General features: G+C 39.0%; 1 long non-coding RNA gene across 1 annotated transcript in view; it reads right to left on the reverse strand.

The window, feature by feature from the left end:
* Positions 1 to 18,966, reverse strand: part of LOC311517323 — an 87,239-nt gene extending 68,273 nt beyond the window's left edge. The window contains exon 1 of the long non-coding RNA XR_014710662.1: positions 18,910 to 18,966. This is a non-coding gene — a long non-coding RNA (uncharacterized lncRNA). The remainder of the gene's footprint in view (positions 1 to 18,909) is intronic.
* Positions 18,967 to 22,213: the final 3,247 nt, after the last annotated feature.

The following is a 22,213-nucleotide window of genomic DNA, read 5'->3' on the forward strand; positions in this document are numbered from 1 at the left end:
TAGTAAAATACTTATTTTTCCCTCCAATATATAGTCAGGGGAGTAAATCTCAGTGATTGTTTTACTTAGTAATTATTCTGCCTCTTAATAAAGTAGACAATAAGATTGAAACTGCCTATAAGTCAGTAGAGCTGATCAGAAAATGTTGACCAAAAAACACCAAATAAATGTTTGAATCATTTTGTCAACATTTTCCCCCATTTTGGTTGTTGGAAAAAAATGATGTAACTTAAATTTCAAAGAGAAATGGAAGGGAAAATTTTGCAATTTTTTTTTTCTGTTTTGCCACCAGCTTTATACAATAGTTTCAAAGTCAGTTTAAAACAAATAAAGAACTCATATTAAAATGTTACAGTATATTTACTTTGGGAGGAAGGGATGGAGAAAATCCTGTGATTGCAAACTGAGGCCTTGATCGTGCACTGAGACTTTTGGGGGCGCACACTCAATTATATAGTCACCATCAAATATCTGGAGCTGAATCCTAGTTACTTTATTTGTGAAATCTGAGCAGAATTTGGCCCTTCACTTGAAGATGTAATGACCTCACTGGGGATTAGAATTTTCTTTTAAATCTACTGCTGTGCTGCTGACAAACAAACATGTCTAGCCACTATTTGCATGGACACAAACTCCTTAGCTAGGGACTACATCTTCATGGTATATGATTTTCAGAGATGTTGAACATCTAAAACTTGGACTTGTTGGTGATGAGCACCTTTGAAAGCCAGGCCATTTACTTACATAGGTACCTATAGAGAGGCATTTCTTGATAACCCTGAGGATTCCAGTGAACGTAGAGAGCCTGTTTAGTAAACATGCAAGCTCTCCATAAACATACAACAATCAATGGCAACAATCCATAGAAAAGTAAAAAAAATGACATGCTGCAATGGCTGCCAATGGAACAGGGAAACCTTAATAGGGAAAGAAACTTTATTTCTAGTTTGTAAAGGACATTTGAAACAACTAAATAAAAGGAAACATTAAAAAACTATTTAACTTTGTCTCATGCAATTAATTGTTCCAAGTTTCTTTAGAATTATGCAACCAATGAACAAGTGCTTGTCAAATCACTTTTTAATTACATTCATACATTTGTTCCTGTTTTAAAATGGCCACATACTCCATCTGCCCATGCAAAATGCTTTGGTATTTTCATCCAACTTTCTCACGTAAAGCTTTGCACCCATCAGAAGCAGCACACTTCGTTGTTACAAAGACCATGACTGCAGACTCTCTCTTTTGGTCCTGATGATTAATTATCTTTCTGCTGTTGTATATTATATTTCTATGTATCTTTTATGATGAACATTCAAAAATTGTACAAATGGTAATAGTCTTTTCATACTGGCAAAAGTGCCACTGACTCACGGATAATAGAAGGCTTGCAAGTTACTTTTCACAGATGGGCACCATTTTCTGGGTGCTCAGCTTGATACCCTAGGGTTTGATTGACAGAAGTGCTGGGCACTCACCGCTGGATCTGAAGGATAGATGTTCAAATCATAGCTTCCATTAAGTATTATAAGATGCTAACTACTTGGAAAAAAATCAGGTCCTAGGCATTCAAAATGGGCACTCAAACCTGGTGGACACTTTTGACCTTAATTTATCCCTGCCTCGGTTTCCCATCTGTAAAATGGGGATAGTAATACCCCTTTACCTTTATTGTGAAGATAAATTTATTAATGTTTGCGAAGGTACTACAGTGATGAGTACCATAAAAAAAGTCCATGACAAAATTAACAATTCTGTCTTCAGAGCAAGGTTTGGATATTGTGCAGTAAATGAAGGATGCACCACACATTTAACAATGAGGAGACAACAAAACATTGACTAATTTCTTATTAAGTGAGCACTGTCCATCCTGTGCACTGAATGAGGCATGGTTCTTGTGGAAAAACTGATACATGATCATATAATTAAAAACTGTCTTGTAATGCATATGGATAACGGGGCAGAATTAAGGTTGACAGAGCAATCTTAATTCTGGCATTTCCTAACTTGCATGCTTGATTTTGCAATCTTAATGTTCTTTTAACATGGTTGATTTGGGTGAAATTATCATCACCTATATTGTGGCTGCCAATTCACAATCGGGCCCCATTGTACTAAGAACTCCACATACTGAAAAGACTATCTATCCCCCAAAGAACTTACGGTCTAGCCCCAGCTTTTTCAGTGAGTCATTTAATATTAATTTAACATGAAATACAGTGGGCAGCACCACAAAAATGGAGGTTTACAGGATCACTAAAGTTTTGGTGGACAGTAAGGAGATTTTTTAGGTACAAACTATTGGGTTGGCAAACTACTGGCAACAACAACAACAAAAAAATAAAGGGCTGTGGCTGGGGGGGTGGCAGACTGCAGAGGGAACGACAGACTGGGAAACAGACAGGCAGTACAACCTGACAACTGGCAAGGTTTTGAAGCGTGAAGGTTAGTCTCAAAATACCCATTCTAACACTCCAGTACTGCAAATACCAAATGCTGTCCCCTGGAGTCATCCTTCACTACCACTATGAGTTATCATTTTTGGAAATAATGAAAGTGTATTGCAACTCGAAGCCGCACAATAGACAGGTGTGACCCATCTGAAAGAGCTGAATGTCTGTAAAGACTATTAGGAAACAAATGAAAAATGAATGGCAGCAGTATAAAATATAACATTACTAATGCAATGCAGTAACATGAAATATTTTTACACCAGCATTGGCCCAGCTATTCAAAGAGAAAGAAAGACCATTGATGTAAAATAGACTCATTTCTCCTAATAGAATTGCAATGGACTGCTTTAGATTTGCAAGATATCAGCTGTATTTGGTATAAATTTAATGTTTAAGGAAGATAAACTCAGGATGGGAAAATGTCAGCTTAATATAAACGAAGTGACCATAGACAGCTCAGCTACAAGTCTTTATGGGCTTGATCCAAAGCCCATTAAAGTCAATAGGAGTCTATTGACTTTAGAAAGTATTGGATCAGGCCACAAATTACTGGGTTAGGTAACAGCATTAAACTGATGAAAAGTATGAATAAATTTAATTACTGTGATTGATTTTATCAAATATTGACAACAGTAACTAGGCATGGTTTAAAAAGGAGAGCCAGAGCTTCAGCGTGCATTAATCAGCATAGCTGTATTAACTTCAATGGAGCTACACCAGTTTAGACCTCCTGATGATCTGGCTCTGAATGTTTATATTATAGAATCCATGAAGTTCAAAGTTGGCCTGAAAAGATTTGTGATGAAAGTTAAATACCTGCTTGGAAGATCCCCATAGAAAAAATAGTAAAGAGATATTTGAAAGCTGTTGTATAAACCATTATATACACTGAAAATATTGCAACTCACTCCCCTCAACCCATCCAGCTCTAATTCCTAATATATCATCAATAAAAATTCTGATTTTGAACTCCTTAGACAGTACCAAGTTCTTCAGCCACCAAGCTCATTGTTTCAAAAGCTAAATGACATATTAGTATGTAAGAATTCCTTTCCAGTAGGCATAAACATCAGATAATGGATACAAATATGCCCCACAATTCTCCTGTAGCCCAACAAAAGTAATTTTGTGTTTAGTTAAGTTAAAACAAAGAATTTTCCCCTTGTGAAGAGTACAAAATATAATCATCATTTACATTATAAGTGAAGTGAGCTGTAGCTCACGAAAGCTTATGCTCAAATAAATTTGTTAGTCTCTAAGGTGCCACAAGTACTCCTTTTCTTTTTGCGGATACAGACTAACATGACTGCTACTCTGAAACCTGTCATTATAAATTCAAAATCTCCTTCATTCAAGGGTATCAACTGGGCATGTTTACAATGCAACAGTGATAGGTTAATCAAATCTCATGGATTTGGAAGTTTTGCACACTTTGCAAACTGTTTTGTTAGCAGGTGGTTTTTTTGGGAGGGGGGAGTCAGCAGATTTCACAAAAAGAGTTCAATTTTATGTTGTTGCTGCAATTTAAATCCAATAATTTGTTTTGGTTGATTCAGCTTAAAAAATGTTTCATGTTAAATAGAAACCTGTTCTAAGCACAAGGGATGAAAAAACCACATCACTTCAAAAAAATCATTCTGACACAATTTGTAAGTAAGGATGAACAATATACTGTATTCCTGGCCTGAGTCTCCTTTCCAGCTGTTTCAACCCACTCCAGTAAGGCAAACAGCCAGAAAAACAATGTAACTGGATTTCCTTTCTGTAAGATGAATCCCCAGGTGGCAAAGTTGCTGTCGTAGGAGGCATTCTGAAGAGAAAAGGAACATAACCAGGCCACCCATAAATCCTGGCAATCCAAACTTTCAGAGTGAAGCGTGTCCTCCCCATGCTCTGCTGCCCTGAGCATATCTCAGTAGCAGCTGAGGATCTTGCCCAATGTGTTTATTTCTTTTAGTACCATTCTCTCTCCTCTCTTTCTTTGTCAATGCCTCTGAGTATTTTTCATTCTGCTTGTTTGCTCTGCTCCTTTTTTCACTGGATATTTTTTCTCTGTGACCCATCTGCTTCTTTCTTAGCTTATTCTAAGCAGAATGTGAACCCAATAACTTTCTAGCTGGTAGAAACATGAATCCAGAGTGTTTGAATTAGGCAAGTCACACTTGTTCATCCTTACTTCCAGTTTATTGGAATAGCAAGTTTAATTATGAAATGAGTGTCTAAATGAATATAGATCAGATTATCAACAAGATGTGATGCCTCCTACAGAGATGTCAGTGGAGAGATGAACGTGATTCTTATCTCACATCTGTTTCAAACTGCTGTAACTCTTGGCTTCAGTGGAATTACACCTGATTTGCAGCAGTGTGACAGGAAAATCAGACCCACTGTGGATAGTGAACAGGTCATTAGTTATTTTATTTTCCTGGTAAGTGATCAGATGAAAGCATTTCAATGGGGAGAAATTCATCTTGGGAAGATAAATAAATGTGTTTGCTAGAGAGAGTGATTTTTCTATCTGTTTCACTCAAGTTAATACACTATAAAGGAGGGCAGGGTACCAGGAAGTATAGATTGCAAAATAAACAGATCTCTAATATTAGAGCTCTCCTCTATGATGGACAAAGAAACAACAGGTTCTAGAAAATTAAGTCTAACTTATTCAGTATAAATATTTTAAAAACTACACATTTGTTAAAAAGTAAAGCAACTCTCACAGCTCAGCTGACACTAAAATCCAGATGTGGTAGCCAATCATCTGTGGAAGCAAACTGTGCCAGAGATAATTATGAATGCTGTTGTTGGCTTTATTGGCCATCCATTATAAATATTTATTTTGAAGACGATACTTTTAACTTCTGATGGGCTTGATTCCATGTTTTGCAGTTCCTTCAGCCTTATTCCATCACAGTGCATTCTGTCACAAGGATAAAACTGAAAGTGAGTAGCAATGAGAAAATTTGGATTCACTAACAACGAGCTGCCATTATTACATCTGAAACAAACCTAGTAGATGGGAATGGATTGAACAGTGTAAAGTTCAAGCTTTCCATGAATCTGCACATACTACCAGTTGCAACTAATAGAACTGCTTTGGGGGAGCAAACCTCCTGTTTACTAGACATTAATTTGTTCTCCTTCCTCCTCCTAAATTAGTTTACTGTTTGTTCTAGTTTAATCCTTCGCCTATCCTTACAGTAGCTCTTAACAAAACATTTGGATGTGCTCTCCACTCATTTTGAAATGTTTATCTTAATAATTGATACAGCAGCACAGGTACCAACGACATCATTTTTTTTCCATGTTTACTGATCATTCTGAATAGTGAATTATACCAAATTTAGTGGGTTCAAAGACTATTAACTTATAAATGACAGCACCTCTCCTTCTAAAAAGCAGAAGGAACCTTTGTGTCCTATTAGCAATGTCTACCATACTGTGTTAGTCTAGTACAATTAATAAAATAAAACAGATATGTTGGCACATTGAATATCCTTTGCAGGAATCAGTTAGCCTTTAATCATGTTAGCCTAATTTAATCAAGTGCTAATCTGATATGAAGATGACATAACACTAACTTCAAGTACCCCTAATTCTGCATTCAGAATTAACTTTATACCTATTTGGTAATGTGCTCAGAGTAGAAAATAAATACACTATCAGACTTCAAAATGCTGGTTGTATTTTTTAAACTATTTGTCTGAATTTATAACCCATTATATTTAAAATACAGCTTCTGGGTCTGAATTACAGCCCTTTTTATTCAGAGATTGTTTAATATTTCAGGGGGAGGGATTCTCCCAGATTTTTATGAATGTTTGTTCTCTGTACACTTCTTCATATTCCTTGAATATTTTTATCCTTCTGTATCAGGCTGTAATGACACCGACTAATAGTAAAGGTCAGACAGTAAGGTTCTGGTAATAAAGATATGTTTCAAGAAAATACAAGAAGCACCCTTGGTTGAACTCTCTGTGAGGTCTGCACACTGCCATACTGGCAATGTGAAGTAGATACTGGCAAAGGGATACACTGAAATAGAAAGCAGTGAGTCTTATCAACCACACAAAACCATTGTGTACTTACCCTAAAAAATGGTAAATCACTGAAAAGGTCACAACCTAATGTGTACAATAGGGTATGAAATAAAAGGCCCTTTGTCACAGGATGTAAACAGAAATATTAAAGCCAGATTCTTGGGTGGTGTAAGCTGACAGCATAGTTCCATTGACTACACTGATTTACAGCAACGGCAGTTTTGGCCCAGACCTTCCAAATCTCTTGCTCTTAAAAAACACCTCAGGTTGCCTGTGGCAGGAAAAAAAAAAGGTAGGATACATTCATCCATATCCAATTAGCCCATAAGTGATTATTGCTTATTTATGCTGCGCCCAAAAGTGGGGTAGATGCTTTACAAAACCAAGACAAAAACTTGATTTGCAATGAAACTTTGGTGTGGTGATGCTGGGCGTCACTACACCTAATTTTAAGGCACCTAGAAAATCACTGGGAGTCACAAAGCCTGGGTTCGGCAGAGAGACTGGCACCTCAGAATGTGGTTCACACAGGCCAGCAGGCTATGAGGCTACTCACCTAAGATACTCAATGGGAGATGTCAAGACAAGGGGCTTGTGCTAAGTCTCGCCCCCTCTTAGAGATAGGTGCCTAAATCTGGGCCGAAGGGAGGCTTGGGATTCTCAGCTGCAACTCCTCTTTTGGTGTTAGGCACCTACACCATTTTTGCAAGAAGGCTGGGGGAGGAGGAGAACTTCCCTCATAACTTTTAGCCCAGAGGTTAGAGTACTCTCCTGAGCTGAAGGAGACCGCTGCTCCTAGTACCCCGTGTGCCTGGGGGGGCAGAAGGGATTTGAACAGGCATCTGCCATCTCTCAGATGAATGCCCTAACCACTGGGCTACCTGGTATTCCGATGTGGGGCTCCCTCAGCCTCTCTTGGTGAAGCTGTTGCACTGTGGATCAATACTGAATGAATCATTGGGCCAGAGCGAGAGAGTGTGAGCCACAGCAAGCATGAGAACAACTCTGTAGCCTGGCAGTTATAGCACTCACATAGGTGACCAGGATCCAATCAACATGTGCACTTAGGTAACCAGGGGTCTCCCACATCCTAGATGAGTACCCTAGCCAAGGGGCTAAAAATTAAGAGGGTGCGCCCAAGGGAAAAAAAATTAACTCACTTCCTGACAAGACAGAAGTTGATCAAAGCCAACACGCTGTGATCATCATAATCCAAAACCAGATGGTGCCTGTTACGTTTATCCATTCACAGCTGATCGGCTGCAGGTGCTAACATGCCTAGCCTTTGGATGAAAGCCAGAGGCTCAGACTCTTTTGCCTCTACTCTCCAGCTCCCTGCTATCCTATCAGTTTCACCAGCTTGTTTTTAGTCTTTGCTTTCTGTCTGCTGCTAGTGGTGCCTGCTCTTTTGATAACTGGGTAGACAGGAAATGCTGAGATCCCTCTCCTTTCCCTGGCCAGTTGTCCACTCTGTTCCTCTATCCTTCCCATAAGCTGGGTGCAAGCGTACTGAGCAGCAAGATCTCTTCTGCAACACCCCTCCTCCTACCCTTCTCCTTGTTGGAAGCAGGTGAGTGGGTAGGATGCATGCTATATATACTGAGGGAGGAAGAAGTAAAGAGCAGGGGGAAATAGTGAAAATGAAAAAGGATGAAGGAAATGCAGAGGAGGGTTTCCACTCAAGGAGAGGTGCTTCCTGAAGATGAAGTGGAAACTAGGAAGCAAAAATAGGACGTAAGTGATATTTTAATTTACTGATTAAGGACAATGTGTGATTTATTTATTCATTTTAAATATCAGAGCAAGACCATGACTGAGGAGCGGGGCGGGGGGTTGACAGAGGAAAGGTGTGTTAGATGACCATCCATGTATGGCTAATCATACATCAGTACTCTCTGTAAGCAGCCTGTCTCCTATATCTCATGTCTTAATCTAAGGAATTATTAAAAGAGCTAGCTATATGTATAGCATGGATGAGAGATGACTGAGGGGAGAGATAATAAGTCTACAAATATTTAAAGGGCGTAAAAGCCATGAAGAGAGAGAGAAAGTACTTAGTGTAGTAATGGAATTAATTTAATATCAGTAAACTTGGGCTGAATACCAGCAAGTCTTCCTCAGAGTGGGCCACCTCATAGAATTCATTTTAAGCAAAAGGCCCTAAATCAATGAAGAGTTCTGCCTAAAAAAAATCTATGGCCCACACATGGTCCCTGTGACACACTCTCTTGAATGATGTAATGCAAGTGTTATCACTTGCAATATTTAAAATTAGACTGGACAAAGTGCTAGTAAGTAGACCATAGGGAAGAAGACAGACTTGGCAATTTAATACTGCCAAATGTTATGCTGGTGTAAACTGGCACATTGTCTCTGAAGTCCATTTACACCAGCAGAGAATTTGGCCCACAGTTTTTTCACATGATTCTGCTCTATTTGGGCAGGGAGGACAAAGCAGCTTGGTGGAAAAAGAAGGGGAAGGGATCAAGTAGTGGTGCATCTGTTCTCTGTAAAAGTGTGCCCTTTCAGTCTATTAACATAAAAACGACATTGTACTGTGTGTTTGCATGCAAGCATATGTGATAATCTTCCAGCATCTAGGCCACAGAAGAAGTTTAGAGACCTAATACTACTAATGCATAACTCATAGATTTCCTTTAGCTCAAGTGGTCATGGCCTATTTTTGTTGAACTGAAGAACTAGGGTTGTAGACCTGATTCCCTAGAGGAGCAGTGTGTGTGAGCCAGATAGCAACTGTGTCTCAGGTCTGCAACACATGAATTTGTTACAATATCAAAGTGAGGTTGAAAATCCTTTTTAACATGTTATTACTGTCTAGGAATCACAACATTTTATTAGTTAATATTTTCTGCATACCCCTGAGAATTATGTTAAAGTCTCAAGATTTTAAAAGTAAAATTAGTTTCTTATCCAATACCTATAAAGTTAGAGTCTGATTCCTATCTGGTCAAAGTTTCAATTTGCTTTGATTCTCTTCCATTCTGAGTCTGGACTTGACCAACATAACTGAACTGCCCTAAAATTATAGCATTATTTTACAGTAAATGTTTCAAGTCTGCCAAGGGAGACAGGAAAGGAATGTTTTAAAAATAAATGTTATGAAGGCCCAAAAGCTGCAGTTGAAATCATTCACAGAATTGCTTTACATTCAGAGAGGACAGAGGTTAAAAGTCTGAGGCCCCAATCCTGCAAAGACCCCCATGTGGCACTCATTGCAAAATCAGGCCTTTACTGAGCCATAATTATAGCAAAGGCAAGATTTAGTATCCCAGTCAAAATGAACAGCTGATGTCTCTCAAATAAAGAAGTAGTTAGGCAGCTCTTTTATAATGCATGCTGGGTAGATAGCCAACCAGGTCAATGCCATTATCATGCAATAGTTACTATAGAGCATACTACCAGTAGAAACAAACAAACACATTGTTCACTCTTACAAAAAGCTACTAGCGTATCCTAGAGTGAATTTCCAAAACACTGTTTAACATGGGAGATGTTGGAATTTTGACCCTTTACTATACAACCTTATAGTATTTTGTATAAGAGATAACTCATGAAAACATTTTTTCTACGTGAATTTGAGTGATTCCCCCCCGCACACAAATAGCTCCCCAATATTTTCTAAAAAAAAAAAGGAGTACTTGTGGCACCTTAGAGATTAACAAATTTATTTGAGCATAAGTTTTCGTGCGCTACAGTTCACTTCATTGGATGCATTCATTTTCTGTTGAACCATGTAACAGCATGCCTGCCCCACCCTGAGGGTCTTACGATGCATGACACTGGACTCCAGCATAACAGACTGAAAGGGGCCTTTGTTTGCCTTCTATCAACCCTGAGTATAAGGATTAATGTTTTACTACTGATCCCTATCCTTCTACCCTGCAAATACTGTTCCAAGCCAAAAAAGAAAAGTCCCAGAATAATTTACTTCTAAAAAGTCAATATCTAGAAACAATCAGCTTGTACTATAGACTCTGGTATATCATCTCAAAAGTCAGAATACTATATACAGTCCATGGGAATTGTATGTGCTATGTTTATTGTTATAAGTAAAGCTTGTTGGATATTGAAAACTACATATGAGAAGATGTTCTTGTGGTTAAAGCACTGGCCCAGAACTCAGGAAACCTGAGCTGAATTCCCTGCTCTGCCAAATACTTCCTGTGTGATCTCGGGCAAGTCATCATCTCCATTATATAGATGACCAACACTTTCCTTCTACTACATTTCCTCTCATCTATTCAGGTTGTACGCTTTTTGGGGGCAGAGACCAGAATGTGTGTACAGCACATAGCACAATTGGGCCCTCTAGAAACTTTTGTAATATACGTAATAATTATATCCATGAATAAAGAGGCCAAATTTTATTTACTTCCATTTGTGGTGCAATTTTATTTATTATTCACAAATATTCTGAGGACAGTTGCATATGCATGAATATGTTTGTGAACCCTGGCAGTTGCAATAATTCCTAACAGAAGTGATTACATTATTATGAATTATAAACTGTCATTCTTAATTTCCTATTGAAAAATTTGTCATCCAGTCAGGTGGCAGAAATAATCACACTTCAGTATAAGTAAATAATTGAGATGAACAATTCACAAACAAGACACAGTCTGAAAGTTATTCATGTGAAATATAAAGCAAATATTTACAAATACCGCACAGATAATGGATATGATTGCAATTTTTTCCAGAACAAAATAAAAGTTGAAATTCATTACATTTTTTGGTTGGACTCAACTAATACTCAACTATTCTTTGAATAACTCTTGTTTTAAGTAGAATCATAGAATTTTAGGACTCAAAGGGACCTTGAGAGGTCATCTAGTCCAGTCCCCTGCACTCATGTCAGCATTAAGTATTATAGACCATCCCTAACAGGTGTTTGTCTAACCTGCTCTTAAAAATCTCCAGGGATGGAGATACCACAACCTCCCTGGCCAATTTATTCCAGTGCTTAACCACCTTAACAGTTAGGAAGTTTTTTCTAATGTCTAACCTAAACCACTCATGCTTCAATTTAAGCCCATTGCTTCTTGTCCTATCCTCAGATGTTAACAACAATTCTTCTCCCTCCTCCTTTTAACAACCTTTTATGTACTTCAAAACTGTTATGTCCCCTCTCAGTCTTCTCTTCTCCAGAGTAAACAAGCCTAGTTTTTTCAATCTTCCCTCATAGGTCATGTTTTCTAGACCTTTAATCATTTTTATTGCTCTTCTCTAGACTTTCTCCAATTTGTCCACATCTTTCCTGAAACGTGGTGCCCAGAACTGGACACAATACTCCAGCTGAGGCCTAATCAGCATGGACTAGAGTGGAAGAATTACTTCGAGTATTGCTTACAACACTCCTGCTAATACATCCCAGAATGATGTTTGCTTTTTTTTGTAACAGTGTTACACTGTGACTCATATTTAGCTTGTGATCCACTATGACCCCCAGATCTCTTTCTGCAGTACTCCTGCGTAGGCAGTCATTTCCCATTTTGTATGTGAGCCACTGATTGTTCCTTCCTAAATGGAGTACTTTGCATTTGTCCTTCTGAATGTTAATCCTATCCCCCAAAGCACTTGCAATGCCTCTCAGCTTGGTATCATCCTCAAACTTAAGTGTACTCTCTATGCCATTATCTAAATAATTGATGAAGATATTGAACAGAACCAGACCCAGAACTGATCTCTGCGGTACCCCATTTAGTATGCCCTTCCAGGTTGATTGTGACCCATTGATAACTACTCTCTAGGAACAGTTTTACAGCCAATTATGCACCTTCCCTATAGTAGCTCCATCTAGGTTGTATTTCCCTAGTTTTAAAAACCTTGAGTGTTGTGATTTATGTGTTTTCTTCCTCTTCTTTTTTTAAAGTCAAGTGAAGAATGGCAATTTGTCTCCTGGATAAAGCACAAGACTGGGAGATCTAATTCTGCCTTTTACTCTCTGCATGATCTTGCATGGATCACTTAATTCTCTGTGCTTCAATTTATCAATCTAGGTATAGCTTACCTCCATCATCATGTCCTCAAGAGTAATGTGGGAAACAATTTTGACATTCAGGGAAAAATTTGACATTTGAAAAAATTTCCTGTCCTGAATTGGGGCAAAAGGTTGAAATAATGAAAAATTACCATTTTAAAAAAAACCTCATGAGTATTTGGGTCGACTGAAACAATAATTAAAAAAAAAATTGTTCTCAACTCTTAGTTTTTTATAATTAGCTTAAATTTCCAAGCAAAAAGAAATTTAGAATCCAAACGCTCAAAATTTTTCATTTAAAAAATGAAAAAAAAGATGTTTAAACAATTTTGATTTTTTTCTTTAAAAAAAAATGGTTTAAACCAAGATTTTTCAGAACAATCCCTTTCCTGCAAAGTTTCGGTTTCAATGAATTAGCATTTTCCAATGAAAAAGGATTTTGCTGAAAAATTCCCAACCAGCTCTCCTTAAGACTAATCAACCAGTGTTTAATAGGGTTAAAGATCCTCTGAAGAACAGTGCTATGAAATATTGTTGTTTCCATGCCATATGCTTCAGTGTCATGAAGACAGTTTTTCTTACTTGTAACTACCAATGAGAATTCCCTTTAAGAATCTATATTGAAATGTTCCTCCTCAGACCAACTATTGTGCAGAGTGTACTGTGCTGGTTGTTTCTGTTTCCTCCCCTTCAGCACTGAGAGCCAGATTTAACTGTTCTTCATGCTGAGTAGTACTTTCTGCTAGAGTTCATGGCACCATTCCCATTAGTGAGTCTGTACAATGACATCAGGGAAAGAGTTTGGGCAGCAGTATTTTGGATGGACTGGAACAGTGGTGGGCAACCTGTGGCCCATGGGCAGCCCACCAGGGTAATCTCATGGCGGGCCACAAGACATTTTGCCGATGTTGAACATCCGCAGGCACAGCCCCCCGCAGCTCGCAATGACCACGGTTCACCATTCCCAGCCAATGGGAGCTGCAGGAAGTGGTGGGCTGCAGGAATGTGCTGCCCGTCACTTCCCGCAGCTCCCATTGTCTGGGATCAGAGAACTGTGGGCACTGGGAGCTGCGGGAGGCCATGCCTGTGGATGGTCAATGTCAGCAAAATGTCTCATGGCCTGCAATCAGATTACCCTGATGGGCCACAGGTTGCCCACCACTGGACTGGAAGGTGGATGAGGTTCATATAAAAAAGACCTGATGGCAACTGTCCCAGTGGAAAACGAGTAGGAGTGGACCACTCTAATAAGGAGAGTTCATTGGGACTGTTCTAGTGAGTGAGTACTACTTAAGATGTGTAAGGGTTGCAGATTTGAGCCCATAGTTTGTAAAGTATTTCAAGATGAAAAGCACACAACACTTGTAAGACCTTATTAGGGCTTGTCTATGTTAAGATATAGATATTCAGGCCTGCCTGTAAAGGCCTATACTTTAAGAATGTAGGTATATGTAGTTAGTAATTTAGCTAGTAATAGAGGTATACAAGAAAGAATCTGTGTAAGGGCCTTCTCTCATTGTGACCGTCTGAGGCCCTGTTCTTAGGCCAATGCCTTTGGCTAAGCAGCAGAGGCAGCCATAAGCTGGGAAGCGAACAGTTACATCCTCACATTTCAAACTAGTCAATATGGGGCTGTTAGGAAGGTGATCTGATCTATCACCTCCAGAGAAAGGGAAGAGCCTAGAAGATGTAAAAGTAAATTTAGGTTGATAGTTTTCTGTCTGGTAAGAATTCACTTATCATTAGACACAGCTGGGAAACCCTTATGTCTTTATAGATGTAATTGTGAAATCCTCACTTCTGTATTGTTTTGTCATTATAGTTTCCACTTTGCTACTGTTTATTTGCATGGTCTCCGTCTGGTTCTGTGATTGTTTCTGTCTGCTGTATAATTAATTTTGCTGGGTGTAAACTAATTAAGGTGGTGGGATATAATTGGTTAGCTAACCATGTTACAATATGTTAGGATTGGTTAGGTAAATTTCAGCAGAATGACTGGTTAAGGTATAGCTAAGAATATTACTATATAAATTAGGGGCAAATAGGAAGTAAATTGATATTTGAAAATAAGGAAAAAGGAACTTGGATGTAAGCTTGCTGGAAGTTCACCCCAATAACATTGAATTGTTTGCACCTTCGGACTTCGGGTATTGTTGCTCTTGGTTCATGCGAGAAGGACCAGGGAAGTGGGAGAGTGAAGGAATAAGCCCCCTAACAGTCTACATATACAATGCAGCATCAGCATAGCTGCACTGATCCATTTGTGCCACTGTAGCAACTAGTGAAGTCTCTACCTACGCCAATGATAGAACTTCTTTTGTCAACGCAGGTACTGCACCTTCCTGAGAGCAGGAGACGCCCGCTGATCAACATAGTGCTGTCTTTACCAGGGGTTCAGTCGGTATAAACTGCATCCATCTAGGAGCATGGGTTTTCCACACACCTCTGAGCAACGTAGTTATACAGATAGGCTTGGTCTACACAACAGACTCATTAGTCATTCTTTACAATAAAAACAGGACTCTTTGGCAAAGCTCACATTCCCATGTAATTTCTATTGGCTGATAAAATTCCTTTAATCAAACAGCACATATGAGTTCACATAAAGACTCGGACCTAAGTATAACTGGCGCTACGTATTTCATGGCAAACAATTCAAAGTACTAAGTAACGTACAATGTTCCTGTTCTTTTGTTGCCAAGGCCTTATCCAACAACAGACAGCCACCTCCAAGGTTGCTTACTCACAGCAGTTCTATGAGCCTTCCTTGTTCCATAGCTGTGCAGGTTGCTCCTTAGTCTGAAGGAAGGAGCAGTCCCCTAACAGTAGTGTCTACATAATGCATTAAGTGGCGAGCTTGGAAAAGAGGAGGAATCAGATGCTTTGACTAACCCAGTACCCAGGTAGCCCACTTACTCATGGGAATGACCTCAACATGCTTACAACATCCTCTGATATACTAATGCAGTGGTAAGTTCTCCTCTGACTGGCTTACAGTCAATTCAATCCAGACAGAGAAAAATTTTAAAGAGGTCATGTGGCCTAAAAACAGCTCTTTAGCTGACAGCTACCTCACATAGCAATGCCAGGAAAAAAAGAGGGGCCGTAATGGGTGATTCCACCTGCTATTACTGCTTTTTCATCAAATGTATGATTGGGACAAGGGACCCTCCATTTTAACGAGTGGGGGAGACTAACAACTCATGAGGGTAGGACTCTTTTCCACATCTGGCAAACAGGGAGTAGCAAACAGCAAATATCGCACAGACTAATATTTACAGATAGTCTACAGGCCAGACAAGAGCCTTCCCTTGTAGCTACAACTCAAAAAGAAAAAAGTAGGGGGAGGGTCCAGTGAAGACATTTTAGCCTCAGATGTGTATCATTAATGCGTGTGTCCATCTGTGTGTGCATTTGCCTATGCACGTGGGTATTGCATTCTGTGGTCCCCAGCAAAGTTGCTCTACCTACCCATGCAACCCTCATGTTCTGTGCTCCCACTGCTCTGTCCTCCTGGGTGTTCTGTGTGCCCTGTCCACTGTGCTTAAAGTAGATTGAATCAGGATGGGGAAGCTTTCACTGCATAAGCTGAGGAGGAGAGGGAGGTGTGAAGGAGCAGTGCTGCTGGCCCGATCCAGGGAGGATTCCCATCTGGTTTTACCTGAATGGGAGTGTTGCTCCAGACTGCTCCCCCTTACTGCTTAACCCCTGTCTGCTCCCCACTGTGCTCTGATCCCTTCCCCCATACTTAGTGGTGATCATTCCCCATAATCTCTACATACACTCATACCCTCACCCCTGTTTTGGTCCAGTCTCCCAGATAGTGTCTATCCCTCTCCTGGCACTACAGTACTCTCCCCCAACATTAGTAGTGGGGCTAGCTGCTTCCTCCAACGTGCTCTGGGAATCTAGCACGGGGACTCTTCTTCCTATTCTTATTGTGAGTGCAATTTCCCAGAGCAAAGTTGAAGTCTTGCCTCTGGCTTCCCTTTCTGGCTGAGTCAGCCTCTGTAGTTCAGCTGCTGAGTGAGAATGAGCTCATCAGCTCTTTGGTGGCTCAACAATGGAGAGAGAAGGGAGTGCTGCATTAGCTGAGGCTGCTATATGTAGCAGCATTTTCAGGGTTGGTGTTGGGGCTGACCTGGTCTTCCCTTACCATAGGCTCAAAGTTGGGGAGTAGAGAGAGACATTGTGGACTCTGAAAATTGGAGCAGGAAGGAGAAACATGGACCTCACCTCCCTGTTTCACCTATTCTCTTCTCGCTGCTATGCATTTGGATTACTTCAGAAACATCCTCTGCTTTTAAAACTGCAGCAGGGGCATGAGGGTCAGAAGGGGAGTTGTAGAGCCAACTGCTCTAGTTTTACATTGGTGGAGCTCCACTGATTTTAAGGAAGTTAGTTCTGATTAATACCAGTGTGAGTGACATTAGAATCAGGGTCCCTATGGGCATACAAAGGTGGGCAGCTCATCCATTATATTTACAAGTCAATAGACCTTTCCCCACATTAAGTCATCCTAATATAGGCTTCCAGAGTTCAGAAGACTTGTATATATTATCTTACACACTAATTATATGCATAGAAATTGTAAGCAAATCCCTGGCCGATGTAACTCTTCACTAGTGGCCATTACAGGTTGTGCTGAATAGTTTGAATATGCTAACTTGTTTTACTATCAACATTTCCATATTTTTAGAATCAAAACAATCTTTCAAAGTCACCTTATTTTCATTTTACAAAGTTCACTACAGAGTAAAAAGTGCTAGCAGCCTGTGGCTTCAAATTGGCCTTTGTTTTTAATAATTAAAAACAGTAAGTCAGAAAGTGATTTAATTTTCTGTAAAAAGAGAAATCAGTAGAGGAAATAACCTAGACTTATGTCATCAACATTTGCCAGGAACTGAACTGAAGAGGACAGAACAAGAGTGTCATTGTTTCAAAAAGATTTCATTATGAATATGCTCAGATGGTTTTGACGACATCAGGCATAGTCAAGACAGAGCAAAAGCAGAGAGAAGCAATGGAAGGGAGGTGGGAGGGGAAATAGCTAGAAAGGTTTCTTTAAAACCAGAAATAATCCACTAATTAGTGGGTTTCTCTGAACTGGTGATTGCATAAATATCAGCTGATAGGTGTGATAAAAATCCCAGTGTGGCTGAGGGTCACCCAAAAATCTTCAAGGCCTTTTGCTCTTCTAAAAATGATTTCTAGAAAACAAATTGCTATGGCTCACAGAAGAATCTGTTTCACAAGCAAGCCCAGTATACATGGGTCATGCTTCCTTTTGAAGGGAAACACAGACTGAAAAATCAAACTAAAAATAAAGTAGTGTCAATGGTACTGAAAGCTATCAAGTGATTGCTGTAAGATCTTAACACAGCCCAGCTCCAAGTTTCAAAGGTCAGCTAAATGAAAGAGAACTTTACCGCCACAAAAACAGTCAGAAACCTCCTCCAGGGGGACAATAAAACCTAATTATGACAAAAAGCACTTACATGACATTTTTAAAAAACCACTGCAGAAAAATCATTAGATTAACCAGAGGGCATGATAACCCCAGAACTATTATTCATTCATTCATTGATGGTGACAACATGCTCACCAGCAAAATGATTACTCATCATGAATTTGAGGGTAGAAAGAGAAATGGAATACGTGTTTATATTCAAAACCTGTTTCAAAGGCTTCTATAATATTATAAAATTTATATCTTGACAGAAATTAAGGCTCTGATTCAGCAAGGTGCTTAAATACCTGACTAACTTCAAGCATGTGAGTAGTCCCAGTGAAGTCAGTATACTAGATTCTTACCTCAGCTATTCCAGTGCCATTCCAGACTAACTCCTCTGAAATCATCTGTGTTACTCTGAAAATGGCACTGGTAAGTGAGCTGAAAGTGGCCCTGTGATTCACAAGCTGAAAAAGTAGGATTACTCAGATGCACCAGGGGATACACCTGTTAGTTTGGAAACCCTTCTCTGTACACTATATGGGAAGAAGCAGCCTACAGTTTTAAAAACTGAAGGATGGAAGGGGGAATTTGAAGTAGCTTTAAGGGGAAAGCAAATCTGGCTATAAATAATACAAACAAATTAAAAGGATCCCACAAATCTAGAACATATCCATTCAAATGGGTTAATTTGATTCAGACAGCACAGATGAGAATCCCACATTTGTCCCCTCATGGCCAGGTAGGGACCTACAGCAATGACTTAAATCATTAGAGTTTTTGCAGTTACTCCTTTCCTTACTAGTGATTGTGCTAAGCAAGAGGGATTAAAAATATATTAAGAAACCCAAAACGAACAAGGTTGTACTAAATGAAAGGCAATGATGTTGCAAACAGTTATGCCTTTTTATTTACAGCTCCTGACATACATTTTCATTCATTCCAAAAGTATGAGAAAATGCTTACATGGTTTCAATTTTTTTTAAAGTGATACCGCGGTTGTTTCTTGTGTGTTGATCTGTCTGGATCACTGAAGCTTTACTCAACAGCCACCTGTTGATAACAGCTACCATGGCTACTATTCACCAGTTCAAATTTCCTGTTACTCATTATCTGAACATAGCTGCTTACATCCTCCTATATTGGTCTCTCATGCCTTTCTCTCTCAGTCAAAACAAGCTAACATATTGTCCTCTTTCAATTTCCTGCCCTAGGAAAAGTCAGTCTGCAGGATTATAGGGAAAACCTGAGAAGCAAGGAGAGTAAACAAAACCACTGGGCCTATTTTTAGTAAGGCAATAAGGAGAGAATGAGTCAGCCCACAACTGCTGATTTAGTCCCTCTTGCCTTACTCAGAAGACAGGTAATGTAATGATTCATGAGCTTGTGGCCTAAGGGAGTCAGAGGGAAGCTCAGAAGCAGGCGCCACAGTCTGAAAAACCTACAGCTACATAAAATACCTGTGGGAAATATTTTGATAAGAGGTGTCTGTAAAGCCAGTGTAATTGCTTGGACTCTTTTAAAGAGGAAATTGCCATCCTTTAAGAACAACTCTGAAGAGCTTAGATAAATATTGTAGAAGAACTATTCCCATATAAACTAGAGCAGTTAGTATCTGTTTTCCTCAGTTTGTTTTGGACTTCTTGAGTCAGATTTTATCTTTTGACGGCAAATCCACCAACCACCTGCCACCTGTATTTATAACTTTCTGCTGACACTACCTGTATTTGCATATGTTTACCCAATTTATTTTAGTTTGTCTAAACTTATTTTTAGCGAACCAACCACACCAGTTACACAAATGATGCCAATTTACATGGTGAATTGAAACTAAATTAAACAGGTTTTTCCCCCCCTAAAAGTTTACATAGATGAAACAATTTGTAATTTATTTACTTAATGTTACTGTTGTAGCAGAGACCCACAGTTCTGTTTAAACTGAAAAATATCAAATGTTGAGGTAATAGAACATTACAAAAAGGATGTATCAAAAAGTTTAAATGACTCATTTTACACTTAGGATGGGTGACTCTCAAAACATTCAGTCTGAAGTTTGAACCATAACTGAACTTCTTGAGACTACCTCCTCTCATTCTTTTACACCTTTCTCAGTCTCTACCAACAACTCCTTAACTTAGTCCTGGATCCACAACTCAAGCATTCATAGATTTTTACAGCTAGAAGGGACCATTACAATAATCTGTTCTGACCACCTGCACAAAGGCGGCCATGGAACCTCACAATAATTTCTGCATCAAGTCCATAATTTATGTTTGATCATTTTGACTTGTGCTGTAAATGCTTCTTGGGGCTTGAACTTAGGACTGCTGATACCATAAGTAAGCACTTGTTTCCCCAGGCCATCTTTTGCATGTCTAAATACCTCCCTTCTCTCCCCCCAAATTTAAAAATTGATGATGGGCCTCTTTCCTGGGGCCTAAGAACTTCACTGATTTCAAGAGTTAATTTAATGTGGGTCACTGATGTGCCCCACAATACAATGTATAAGTAGGAGGGTCTACATTATTTCAAGTGGGAAGGTAAGGATTGTCATGGTGGACTCCAAATCAGGTCATAAGAGTCAGTGGAATAGAAGAGGTGATATGTTGAGGACAAGGCACCATTGATCAAGTGAAAGAAAGTGAGTGTTGTGAATTTTCAGGAAGCATGCTGTGAGTTACTGGAATGACGAGGAGTCAGAAGAAACCTGGAAACTAGTGGAAAGCAAACCAAGAAATGCAGTGAATGGCTAGAAGGATGCTCCTACTGGAGGCATGAACAGGAAGAAGTCATAGGTGTGGTTGTGCACATGAGAGATGCAGGGTAAGAAGGAGAGATCTAATTAACAGAACTTTTCCCAATCTTGCTCAGAACTAAATCAATGTAAAGACTGCTGTTACCTTGAAACATGAGCAGGCTTTGATTCAAAATCTTTAAAAGTGTTGCTAAACTGTGAATCAGATGCTAACTGCATAACCTGATTCCAGTTCACTATCTCACTATAGCCTGAATGCATCCGATGAAGTGAGCTGTATAAATGCTCAAATATATGAGCTCAAATAAATTTGTAAGTCTCTAAGGTGCCACAAGTACCCCTTTTCTTTTTATAGGAGGTAAAGTTTTCAACACCTTCAGATGAAGAGTTTCCAGCTATCTAGGGTACAACAGGGTCAAATCCTGCTTGTTTTACTAATTCTGAGCAGTACTACTGAAGTCAGCCTGACAAACTCCACTAAAGATAATGGAACTACTTGCATGCATACAGAAAGGCAAGATCTGACCCAATGAAATCAGTAGATTTGCAGCCACTTCCCTTTGGTTGCATTTATCCCAAAGATTCCTAGTTTGACAAAGAGGACTTCAGAAACGAACAAACAGTCTTATTAATTATGGGTTGCATTTTAAAAAAGACAGAGAATTGCATTAACATAACATTTCATATTTTGTATTCTATGTTTCCTTTTAAAATCTTTACATAAATACAAATAAACTTTAATTTGTGCTAAGACAGGAAATATTAAACATTTTGGCACAGCAAGATCAAAAAAGGTGTAAAGGTGTAAAGATCCTGTAATTTGTTCAGGTGGACCCCTATATGCTTGTGTGCACCCCATTAAATTTAATAGGGCCTCTCGAAGATGCAGGGGTCCACCCAGGCAGAACAAATTGTACCATGGGGGCTTTAATGTATAGTTTTTGAATATCATGAGAGGGAGGCTTTTCTTCCACTACTAAAGGAGATTGTCAGACCAAGTGAGATACAAACTAAGAGAAACCTATCTGTTTAAATATGACTTTAACATACTCTAACAGAAAGTTCTTCATAAAATTCTCTTAGCAATCAGAGTGATCTGTAATGGATGTTACAGATTTTACATTCCAGACTGCAAATCAATACTGAATGGATACATGAGGTTTTGTTAGACCTTAGTCTTGAGCCCTTCAGATCCTCCTAACCTGAAAAGATGCCCTTTTCAACAGTGAAAAATCCCACCAAATGGATTTGAACCCAAACTGGCTGAATGATAACATGATTAAACCATTGATCTTCCTGAATGATGTAAACCACTAAGAAAGAAACTACCATTGAATGAAATCAAACAAAACCCTTTAATTATTGATCAAAGATATAAACAGGTGATGGGGCTGTAATTTTTAGCCATGTCACTATATGGAATTATGTACTTCACTTTTTTAAAAAATACATAGTAATTTGGAAGATACTCTATAAATCTGTCTTTTTAATTATGCCCTTTAAAAAGATATTTTT

This window comes from Lepidochelys olivacea, assembly GCF_965140295.1.
Source record: "Lepidochelys olivacea isolate rLepOli2 genome assembly, chromosome: 3".
In the NCBI taxonomy this organism is placed as follows: Eukaryota; Metazoa; Chordata; order Testudines; family Cheloniidae; genus Lepidochelys; species Lepidochelys olivacea.